We start from the raw sequence: 13112 nt of genomic DNA on the forward strand, positions 1-13112 counted from the left end.
CTGACAAGATAGAGTGGATGATACATGCAAAATATCTTTTTTGATAGATTTAAGAACTCTTTAATGTTTAAGTGAGTAATTTTTAGAGAGAGAAAATATAATGATATTTTAGAGAAATAAACTCTAAAAATATGTATGCTAAAAAAATTAAGAATGAAAATATCATGAACCTTATATTTAGTGGATTTATAGAATATTTATAACTAATTAATAAGTTTTGTTTTTTTGTAGAGAGAAGAGGTTGAAGAGTTATTTCAGCTCTATTAACTAATATAGTATTTTGAGTTGTATTTTACTTAAAATAATATATATTGAATCAATATAAAATATTGAATGATCTATATGAAATATTAAAAAAAAATTAAGGGAGTGTTGAGTCTAGACAATGTCTCAACCCATTTATTTTTGGACCGTTGACTACTGGAATTTATTTTTTTTACCATTAAAAAGTTTTTGAACCCATTAAATTAACATTCATTCATGAAAAAAGAAGAAATTAATGTTGTATCCATTTGCAAGAGAGAAAAGAATAACTCTAGTAATCCTTTATACGTACCATAGAAGAGGAGGTTGCACATGAAGGCAGATATACCAGACTAGAAGTCATGACTAGTTAAAGCATGACTATTGAAACAACGAAGAAGAAAAAAACAATGTTATTTCATTTCTAAAAAGTTAATGACTTGACTCGGATTTAAGACTTTAGTTCTCTCTTTATTACTTGAACTATTTTGTTGAGATATTTATATTCATAAAAGAAATAATATAATTTTTAATGTTATTTTAATTTTTATTTTTTAATAATCTTTTATTTTTAAATTAATAGTTGAATGGTCTTAAAGATGAGAAAAGGCAAGTGCTTATGAAAAACAATTATATAGCCTTTTAACTTATTGTAACATTTTTATAAAGCGACATTTATCTTGATTAAGGCGACTGACTCATCTTGAACGCTGTTTTGTCTCATGCCTCTAAGTTCGATCTCTAGCTACCCTAATTATTGATATTCCCTTCTTTTTTTCTATTACTTCTGTTTAGACGACAAGTGCAAAACTGGAAGACTTCAATTTCTGTTAAGAAAGTATTTTGTTTTTATATTTAAAAAATATTTAAAAAAAATTCAATTTTTTTATTTTTTTATTTTAAATTAATATTTTTTTATATTTTAGATTATTTTGATGTCCACGTAATGATAACCCAGCAATATTAAACGTCTATATTATTTTAGGGAAGAGGATATTGGCACAGCCTCTTTTATATGTATATTTTGCACAGGAAATACCCAAATGGTCCCTGCATCCTAAGAACTGAACAATTGTAACAAAATTTTATTTATTATGATTATAATTAATTGAAACCAAGATATCTATCGTTGGGATATCTAGATAATTGTAAAGAAATCATAAATTATTTTTATGATAAGGTGTGTCAAAAGCACCTTTATCTTTATAATTTTTTTTCAAATTTTATCCGACTCCTGTTTGAACCCAAAAGCAAAAGGAGGCTAAGAATATAATGGAAGATCATGGGGTCCAAAAATCATAAATCCTATTCCAATATTGTCACCACTTGAGAAGAAAAGAAAAGAGTCTGCTTCATCAATTGTCCATACATGCGATATTACACCAAGTAAGATGAATTCAATAGATGCAAGAAATCATACTCGTAGACAAGATTTCTTCCCAGCACGTAACATACTAAAAAAACAATGGATTGCTGAATCGGAGAGCACTCTGTATAGCTGAAAGATACAAGTCATGATAATATTAGTATACGAAAGGAGTGTGCATTCCACACGAATGCCACCTCTCTCATTATTTTATAATTAATCAGTAAAAAACTGCTCCTATTGGGAGTCCATCTCTGTCCCCTTTTCAACGTTCCACTGAAGCAGATTCCTGCTATCATTGTGCTTTCCATCTTCTTCAATGGACTTTTATCCGTAACTATTTTATCGGCTTTTGTCTATCTTCATGAAGAACTGGCCTCCGAGCAATAAAAACGTAGCGAAGAAAGGTCCCGTCAACGAATCCTTTTGTAGCGTAGCAGTCCTCGATCAATATTGTATGATCAGCATGTTTCTGTGAAAAAAGTATAAGAATCTGTCTTTTGATAAAATTACTACTACAAAATGTCGTAAATCAGCACCCCAGATGGATAATGTCTGCCATTAAAAATCCTAAACAACTTTTTCGGTGTGGGGAGCACTCTTTAGAACCATACGTGGTAGCTTTCTCTGAGATCCTCAATTAAGCCCTCTAAATAAATATTCCTGGTGCAAACTTAATTGAAGTTAGAATTTTGAAATTTGTACTCTATATTTATTAGATTTGTACCATTCTACTTAACTAGGAGCACTCGGAAATTAACAAAAAAAAAAAAATCTTCCTTTTAATTTCGGGGTAATATGCCTAATCAGTACTGTAGCAGTGGGGCCATATAAAACGAGAAGCCCTTCATGTGGGCATTTATGGCTACATTAGTGGCATGATGTGTAACATTAATAAATGATGGTGGGATGAGAATAGGGGCCGACATCATGTTCGATTTGGACAGATCAAACAACAGTACTTCCTTGTCTTCCACGGCATCAAAAGAGTGCTATGTGGGCATCCATTACCTCTAAAAAGCCCAGATCAGACAGTTGTGTGTTCTACAAGATAGGCCTGAATCTATTTCTTGTGGTTTTGGGATCTTCGGGATTACTATTATTACTTACTATATAGGAGCCTTTTTATTTTTGTATTTTAAAAATATTTTAAAAAAATTAAATTTTTTTATTTTTTTATTTTAAATTAATATTTTTTTAGTATTTTCAGATAATTTTAATGTGATGATCTTAAAAATAATTTTTAAAAAATAATAAAAAATATTATTTTAATACATTTCCGAGCGAAAAACACTTTAAAAAGTAATCAAAATCACATTCTCAAACACAAATTAATAATCGAAACCACACTAGATGCATTAAAACGCCAGTTATTTCACAGCAACTCCACCGACCATTTTTTTTTTGTCCTTGATATTTTTTCTTAATTGCATTATTCTAAGCACAAATTAATAATCAAACAGTCAAAATTTATTCAAGACAGAAAAAATATAAAAAAATGAGAGGAATAACATGTAAGAAACAGAGAAATCTCATGTTTAATCTAAATTTTATAGGACAAGTTTATTTTAGTCCCTTTAGTTTCTCTTTTCTTCCTTAAAAGTCCATGTAGTTTTCGTGAATTCACTTTTGATCTAAAAGTTTATTTTTTTTATTTTATAGTTACTGAATTTAAGAGAGGAGAAAAAGTTGTCGAATTTTAGTAAGGAAAGAGAAAATCATTGATTGTCACCAATTTTGGACGCTAAAAATGTTGATTTTTATGTTAATGAGTTTCATTTGATGAGATGAATTCCATGGTGGTTGTTTCAAAACTCTATATTTTTTTAAAAAAAATAGATTGAGGTCGAGAAATAAAAAATTTACTCGGATTGATTTTGTAATTTTTTTTGTTGGTTTCTTATGTTGATAAATTGGTTTTATTATGTTCTAAGAGTATTAGATGTTTTTAATTGAAAAATAAAATTTTAGAGCAAAATCCTTTATTTTTCAGCTACCATTATAGCGGCCGAAATCTAAGTAAAAATATGATGCTTTGTCTATTTTTTTTTAAAAAAAGGTTGTGTTTAAATAAAAATGGGTGCAGTGTATCAACAACTACCCATGTGTCTAAGTGGTCAAAGTGATGAACCCATGCAGGTTTGAATCTTGTTGTCCATGTTTGGCCAATCTTTGTTTTTATATTTTGTTTTTAAACATTTTAATAAAATGACTCGGGTTGATATTTTAACTTGTTATTAAATAAAAAATTATTTCAAAATACACAAAGTTGGATAAAGAATTTTTAATCACAAATTTAATGATAATCTCAAACAATTATCCATGACCTTGATATTATTTTTTACATTTAATAAAATTTGATCCGACGAAAAGTAACCTAGTTGTCTAATAAATTCATTGTGGCAATCCATAGTAAAACGCTGAGTTGTTTCTTTTTTGTTTTTGTTTTTGTTTTTTTTAGTTGTCTTTTTTAAAGCTGTTTTTTTTTCATTTTTTTTGTTTTTTATGCCTTTTTTTTCTTATTTCTTTGTATTTTTTTCCTTTTAATAAATTTTTTTGTTTAATTTAGTTTGTTAATGTTAAATTGTTTTATTTAATTATCTGACTTTCATGACACTGATCCCAAGTTTAACAGGTTAACTTGGTTTCATAAGTTAGCCCAGAATTTTTTTTGTTTTTTTTCTTTTTAATTAATTTTTTTCGTTCACTTTAGTTTGTTAATGTTAAATTTTTTTCTATTTAATTATCAGACTTTTATGACACATATCCCAAGTTTCACGAGTTAACCTGGTTTCACGAGTTAACTTGGTTTCACGGGTTAACCCAGTTAATTCTGTGTTAACCTGTCTATTTTTTTATTTTTTTGTTAATATTAAATTTTTTTATTTACTTATCAGACTTTCATGACACGAATTCCGGATTTAACGGATTAACCTGGAGTTTTTTTGTCTTTTTAATTAATTTTTTTCGTTTAATTTAGTTTGTTAATATTACATTTCTTTCTATTTAGTTATCAGATTTTCATGACACATGTCCCAAATTTGACGGGTTAATCTGGTTTCACGGGTTAATCAAGTTAATTCTAGGTTAACCGGTAAATTTTTTTTTCTATTTAGTTATCAAACTTTCATGATGTGAATCTCAGGTTTGATTGGTTAACCTGGTTTGAAGGGTTAACCTAGTTATTTCATATTTTTTTTTCTTTTTTTTCATTAGTTTTTTTTTTCATGTAGGTTTTTTTTCTTTGTTTTTTTCTTTTTAATTAATATATTTAATTATCACACTTTTATGACACGACCTTGCAGTCGGACCTATATCCAACGCTCTTGGGTCTGATGTTGCAGCCAGACTCACTTATTGAGTCATGTAAGTTTAGTATTATTATTAATATTATAAATATTACTCTTGGGTCAAGCGTTGCAGTTAGACCCAAAGCTTTTATGTATATCTTTGCATAAAGACCTAATACTCTTAAATCTTAGCCTTTTTATATTTTTTATGCAAGAAAAACAAATTAACCTGTGGGTATGCCTTTGTTTATTTTCCTTTTCTTTTCCTTTTCAAGCTTTTTACTATGGACTGCATAATACAGTCCACCGTGAAAAAACTGATACCTTTATTTTTAAAAATTTATTTTTAATATCAATCCATTAAAATGATTTAAAAAAATTAAAATATTTAATTTTTTAAAAAAATATTTTTGAAAGGAAAAAAGTATTTATGAAGAATCGGACATAATTTTTTCTTCAAAAAGCTAGAGAAATGTCTGATGGGATGGAAATAGACATGGGTACTTTTCATCTCTCAATTATTGGAATACTATGGCCTAAGACAGAGAGCATCCTAGACTTGTCCCCCCAAAGACGCAGCTCGTTCAGTCATTCCAACTTCCAGGCTACAAGTCTCGTATCAATTTCGTGTGTACTACTTAGATTACCCGTGAAATATTGTGATTCAATTTTTATTTTTTTTGTATAAAAATATATAAAATAAAATTAAAATTTAAAAATGTTAGATTTTTTTACAAAATTATATCCAAAAATTTTGAGTTTGGCTGCAACACTTGATCCAAAAGTAATATTTATAATATTAATGATAACATTAAACTTGCATAACCCAAGTTTAAGTGGGTTTAGCTACAATATCAGATCTAATAGCCTTGGATGTGAGTCTAGCTGTAAGGTCGTATTATAAAAGTATGATAATTAAATAGATTAAGTAAAAAGAAAAAAATATAAAAAAAACCAACATAAAGAAAATAACTAATGAAGAAAAAGAAAAAAAAAATCTAAATTAACCAGTTAACCCGTCAAACATCGGATTCGTGTCGTGAAAGTTTGATAACTAAATAAAAAATTGATGGGTTAACCCAGAATTAACTGGGTTAACCCGTTAAACCCGAGATTCGTATCATGAAAGTTTGATAAGTAAATAGAAAAAAAATTAACATTAACAAATTAAAATAAATAAAAAAATTAATTAAAAACAAAAAAACAAAAAATAAAACAAACAAAAGACATCGGCCTTTTCACCGTGGACTGCACTGTGCAGTCCACAGTCAAAGGTATAAAAAACAAAAGAAAAAAGCAAAAAGAAAAAAACTAACTAGGTTAAAAGAAAAAAAAACCTATAAAAAGAAAAAAAATTAATGAAGAAAAAGAAAAAAAATCTAAACTAACTAGGTAACCTGTCAAACCTAAAACCTATGTCATGAAAGTTTGATAAGTAAATAGAAAGAATTTTAATATCAACAAACTAAATTAAAAAATAATAATTAAAAAGGGAAAAACAAAGAAGAAGAAAAAACTAATTAAGAAAAAGAAAAATAAATCTAAATTAACTGGGTTAACCCGTCAATCATGAAATCCGTGTTATGAAAATCTTATAACTAAATAAAAAAAAATTAACATAAACAAACCAAATTAAAAGAAAAAAATTAATTAAAAAGTAAAAAAACAAAAACAAACAAAAGGCATCAGCTTTTTCACTGTGTACTGCACTGCACTGTGCAGTACAAAGTCAAAGGTATAAAAATAACAAAAAAATAAAAATAAAAAAAACTAAAGGCATCAGTTGATAACTAAATAGAAAAAAAAATTAATATTAATGAACTAAATTAAACAAAAAATATTAATTAAAAATAAAAAGAAAATAAAAAAAACCTATAAGAAGAAAAAACTAATGAAGAAAAAGGAAAAAAAATCTAAATTAACTGGTTTAACCTGTCAAACCCGAGATCCGGGTCATGAAAGTCTGATAACTAAATAGAAAAAAATTTAATATCAACAAAATTAATTAAAAAAAATTAATTAAAAAAAAAGTTATCAGCCTTTTTACTGTGGACTGCACAGTGGAGTCCAAAGTGAAAGACATAAAAAGAAAAAAAGAAAAAACTAAAAGTATCAATCTTTTCACTGTGGACTGCATATAATTTTAAAAGATGAAATTGAAAGAAAAAATTAATTAAAAAAATTTGAATCAACTGGGTTAACCTGTTAAATCAGGTTAATCCATTAAACATGAGATCCTTATTATAAAAATGTGACAATTAAATAGAAAAAAATTTAATATTAATGAACTAAATTAAAAAAAGATTAATTAAAAAAAAGTAAAGAGCAAAAAACCCACAGGAAGAAAAAAACTAATAAAAAAAAAATCTGAATCAACTGGGTTAACTCATCAAACCAGGTTAATCATTAATGCTTGGATTCGTGTCATAAAAGTCTAATAATTAAATAGAAAAAAATTTAATATTAAAAAAGTAAATTAAAAATAATAATTAAAAAATAAAAAAATAAAAATAAAAAAAACCATAAAAGTTTCAGCTTTTTGAAAAAAGTAAATGAAAAGTACCCATGTCTATTTCCATCCCATCAGACATTTCTCTAGCTTTTTGAAGAAAAAATTATGTCCCATTCTGCATAAATACCTTTTTCCTTTCAAAAAAATTTTAAAAATTTTAATTTTTTTAAATTATTTTAATGGATTGATATTAAAAATAATTTTTTAAAAATAAAAAAAATATTATTTTAATATATTTTTAATTTAAAAATATTTTAAAAATTAATCATAACAATATTTTTAAACAGTTTAGGCCTGAATTGTTTGCTGGCTCTCAAGACAACTGGATGAGTAACTAGGCCCATGTTTTGAGGAGTACCAATAAGCCTTTAAAAAGCAACTGCACAGTACAATTGGAACCAGCCCAAGAGTGGCAAAATCTCCTTTTTATTAATTAACTGTATTCTCTACTATGTTTGTTTTTTGAAATTTATTTTTGAAATTTTTTTTGTATTTTTTTATCATTAAAAAATTTGATCAACAAAAAATATTTTCCAGTCAAAAAAAAATTTGACTTAATTTTTAGGAAAGTGTTTTCCTAGAAAATTTAGGAGGAAAACACTTTCCAGAAGTTGTGAAAAATTTAGAAATGTCATATTATTTTCTGATTATATCAAATTTGGTCCTCAAAATTTTGATTGCTATATATATATATATATATATATTATTTTTTAAAAAATATTTTTTTTTAATTTCATCTCTTAAAATTTAATTTTTATATTACCTTTGTTCCTCATTTTTATAATTGTGATTTGCTTTTTTTATTATTATTTTTTTATTGAAATTTTTTATCTATCAAATTTGATCCACGTTCTTTTAATTGTTACTTATTTTATTTGAAATAATTTATGAAATTTTAATTATTATTATTTTAATTTCTTCATCTTTTATTTTTTTTATTTTTTAGATTTGATCTCCATTATTTTGATTATTATTTATTTTATTTGAGATAATTTATGAAATTATATTTTTTTTCAATTTCATTTTCATTCAACTTTTTAATTTGTAAGATTTGTTCCTTATAATTTTAATAAACTTAAGAAAAATAAAATATTAATAAGTTATTTTCCAGCTCATTTTTCATGATATAACAAAACACTGGAAACTGTTTTCTAACTTATTTTCCATTACACTACGAAACATCAAAAAATAATTTACTTTCTCGGAATTCACTTTTAAAAAAAAACTACTTTCTAGCAAACAAACGGGCTTAAGTTAAGACTTATTTGGATGGAATATATATGTTGCTTCCCATAAATCATATATTATCTCCATGACTTTGCCTTGGTTATTCTATTTTTATTTTACCTTAATTGTTTTTTCATGTTCATCTGAAATTATAGTTCCATTATGATATTATCAAACAACTCACTTAAACAAATATAAAAATAATTTGGTAAATAAATTTCACTGTATTTTTCACATAATTTATATTATTTCTAAACGCACAAAAGTAAAAAAGAACATGGCTTTTGCTATTCTAAACAGGTTTGAGACCATTTTTTTCCATCTAGTTGGACAACATTTTTTTTTCCGAGTAGTTTTAATTAATCTTAATTCTTTGAATAGGGAAGATTTAATTTTATTTCTCAAGACGAGGTATTTTTCGCCGCATACACAGCCAACTAATATGACTTTGATTCCACGGAAGGTTGTGTTTAAAAAAATTGAAATTTTAAACATCAAATTAAAAAAAAAGACTCAAAGCCAGGAACTATGACCTGGGAAAAACAACACCAGAACTATCACCCAGCAGGGGTTGCAGGCCAATAGGAGGAACATGCCAAGCACGAAAACCTTCATCTGCCGTGGCTCCTAGTAAGCTATGAGATTTCGCACTGTGATTGCATTCACACACACAAAAAAATCAAAAAACAAAAACAAGTAGTATCTGTATGAATTCAAAACTGTTAGATCCATCTAGCAAAGAGGTCAGTTACACAAATCATCTACAATTTCTTGTAATGAAATTTGATGAAAAATATAGGATTATGTAAAAAGATTTTGATTCCGGTCTGTGGACACATTGTGAACCTTGATAAGTTCTGTCAACAAGAAAAAATGAAGGAAGCTGAGGCCACATATATATAAGGCGAAGAATAATAATTGAGAAACCCATCCCAAAACATGACAATTCCTCTCGCTTTACTGTAGAAGATATTGAAGACTATGAATGTAACTAGGCTAGATATATTCCAAGCAGGAGGAAAACTTGAAAGATTCATTGTCTAACCTTTTTGATGATATATCGATAACAGTTCTTTCTACGTTGGATAACTGACTGTGATCGTATCTCCTGTTCAAGTTTCTGCTTTATGACAACTCTTAGTGGTCAAATCCTTGTTCGGTGATTCAAATTAAAACCGTCTTTGTGCTGGATTCTAATTTTAGTTCCAATTAAATAGTCTCCATCTTTTAACTAGTTTTACTCCCTTTCTTGTGCACTCTTTCATCCAACAAACAATAACGTGATTGGTTTGTGGAATATGAGACCCCCTTCATTAATTTAGCTGGATAGCATAGACAGGTGTTCATGTAAAAGGACATTGTTTGGAGGTTAAGGACATCTAAAATGGTTTGTTCTTTTGTTAAATTAGCATAGGAAATGTAAGAAGTTGACACATCGTTAGAATTTTTTTTTGGCGAAATAATACTTTTACTTTGTCGTGTTTTAAAAATATAATATTTATTAAATATCATTATTTCTAAGTGTGAGAAGATAATTGTCACGTTTAAAAATAGCAATATTTAGTAAATGTCGCGCTTCAGAAACGCGACAAAGTAAAAGTTCAATCATCTGACTCAACTGATCAACTCATTAAATAAATTATATGAATGACTTAAAAAATATATTTATAGACTAATATGATAGATTTAGATCCAAGAAAAAATTTGGTTATATCAAACTAGAATAAGAAAACAAAAAACCCGTTAGTTTGGAGTTTTTTTTTATTTTTTTATTTATCTATCACCTCTCCTCATGTGCAACCTATTTTACATTTTTTTTTTATTATATATCACGATTATAAGTAGCGGGAAGTTTAAATATCACGTTTTTAAATTATTACATGTATAAACTATGTTATTTTACCGATATTTAAACAAAAAAAAAACATGGTAATAAGCAAAATTAGCCCCCTTTTAATAAGGCTATTATTTTTACAGGACATTATTTTGTCTGCCAACAGATAGCTTCATTTAATTTATTGTAAGGGGGGGTATTGCAGAAAGGGAATTTTAACCGGAAGAAATTGGTACGATAATTGAAAGTAACTAGATACTTTCTTTTGACGGCAAGAACAAAAACACTGCGATGAATAGGGATTTTGAATGAGAGCTTCTGGTTCCTGTAATGAATCATACTCGGATCCCGCCATTCAAAGAACTAGTTGATCAACTCATGATATCATGCCATGACTTTCCTTCACTTTTTTTTTTTTTTTGATTATTGTGGGTGTCCGGGCCAGCTTGCGCGCACCTCGACTAATCCCACGGGCCCTGAAGTTAACGACCATGTAAGCCTCCAGTTGCCATCATATGAGCAGCCATAGGGTTTGAACCTGAGATCTAAGAAGAAACAAACCTCTTAGTTCCAAACTCTTACTACTAGACCACCACCTAGATGGTTCATGACTTTCCTTCACTTGATTACATTAGTGGAAGAACTATGTGTTGAGATCGATGACATGCCAAGAATAAAATATCATCAAACATGATCCTTAAGTTTCACGAGTAATCCAATTTTTTTTCTCTTCCAATGCTGTTGTTGAAGCAGCATCTAGTACAGGAAAATTGGAGAATGTCAACCAAATATTCTGTCGATATTTAAAAAGAATTTTATTGGTATTAGAAATTATTGGGGGGAATTGCCGACGGCATACCTCGTCTAAAAGTAACTTGTAATCATCAATGAAGTACTCTATCAGCATTAGAAATTGCCAATGGAATAGGAAAATTTTAAAAATTAGAATATTCTTTACTCCATGATTTTCTTCTTCTTTTTTTGTGGACAATCAAAATCCTTAAAGCCCAACAGAAGCAAAAACATGACAGACCTACAACTGAATATCTGAGGGACAGAGCAGAGTCACCTCCAGTCACAAAATCATGAGCAGAAAGGTATAATCCATTATCAGAGCAATATGCAACAGCAGAATCAACATGACAACAAATAAATAAAGCAAGGCTAAAACTATAGAGATATTTCAGTCATGCAAGCATGAAGATGCATGAAGACCCCGTAAACCCGTAATGGTTTAAGGAGGCAACCACAAATGATCGGAGCTCGGAACTAGCGTGAGCGATAAAGAAAACTAAACAACTCTCTCGCCTGCTCCAGTTCTGTCTTGCCATATCCTTCCATGAACTACGAGGATTTGTGACCCGAGAGGATACCTGAATGTATTTGTGTTCCTGAATAAGCCAATATATACAGATAACATTTGTAAATTCCAACTAGTAAAGGTAACAATTAAAAGGAACGTAAATTTCATAACAACAATTATCGAAGGAATATCCATACCTCTAGAAGCCAAGCATAAGCATAATTGATGATGATTTGTGGGGTGGCAATGCGCAGGTCTAGTATCCGTTCATATAATGCTCCAGTGGACTCCAAGGTATCAAAATTCAATTTTCCCTTAATTTTCAACTAAACCATAAGATTAATAATAAATAATGGGTACCTAACTAACTTCCTAGTATTTATTAAATTTAAAAATAAGTAACATTAATTAATATCCTAATTATTATCAATTACACATCACTTTAATTTCCTCTAAATTTTCAACAAGACCCTAAATTGACACAATTAATTATCCATTATTTCATCAATTTAAACTTAATTGATGTAAATTAAAACCTTTAATTATTATTAGTTACATACAAATTTATTTATTTTTTCAAATTTTCAACTTAACCATAAAATTAACAAAAAATAATTGATTCATATTAGATTGCTCAATATTTCTTCAATTCTAATACACCTAAATTATATACTCAATTTTATCAAGTAACAAATTAAATTCATTTTACCTAAATCTTAAACAAACCTTAAAATACAAATTCTACATTAAATGCATTAAAAAATTTATACAACAAGTAAAACACTTAAGTATACAAATAAATTATAAAAACTACAAATAAATCTTGATACATTAACTTAAAATATAAATAAATTAAAAAATAAATGAATTAGCTTGCTTACTTGACAAAGCAAAGCTAGACACGAAATGAAACAGAGGGAGGGAAGCTTAAACTTTAGGAAAGGTGTTGCGTCCGCACTAGTAAGTTGTGGTGGCTAGATTTGTGGAGGTGGGTGGAGGTTCTAAGTAGATAAAGAGAGGGGGATGTTTTGGCCTGGAAATTAAAAGAAGAAGAGAAAAATTTGTCGAGGTATGAAAGAGTTAGCGGGTTAATTTCCTTTCAAAATCATTAATGGAATTTCCATCGATGATTTGACACGTTAAAAATATCAATAAAAATTTTTAATTTCATTATATATTCCATCAGCATTTCTTATGTTTTTTTTTTTTAATCTAATTTTCTGGTAGTCACAGCAAAGAGTCGCATGTACAATCATGATGGATGTTGTGTGTGGCTTTCATGTGTCTTTTGAAACGACATGGAGAAGAATGGCAGCCGCAATACATTACAGGAGCCT

Source organism: Populus nigra, chromosome 5, assembly GCF_951802175.1.
Source record: "Populus nigra chromosome 5, ddPopNigr1.1, whole genome shotgun sequence".
Classification (NCBI taxonomy): domain Eukaryota; kingdom Viridiplantae; phylum Streptophyta; class Magnoliopsida; order Malpighiales; family Salicaceae; genus Populus; species Populus nigra.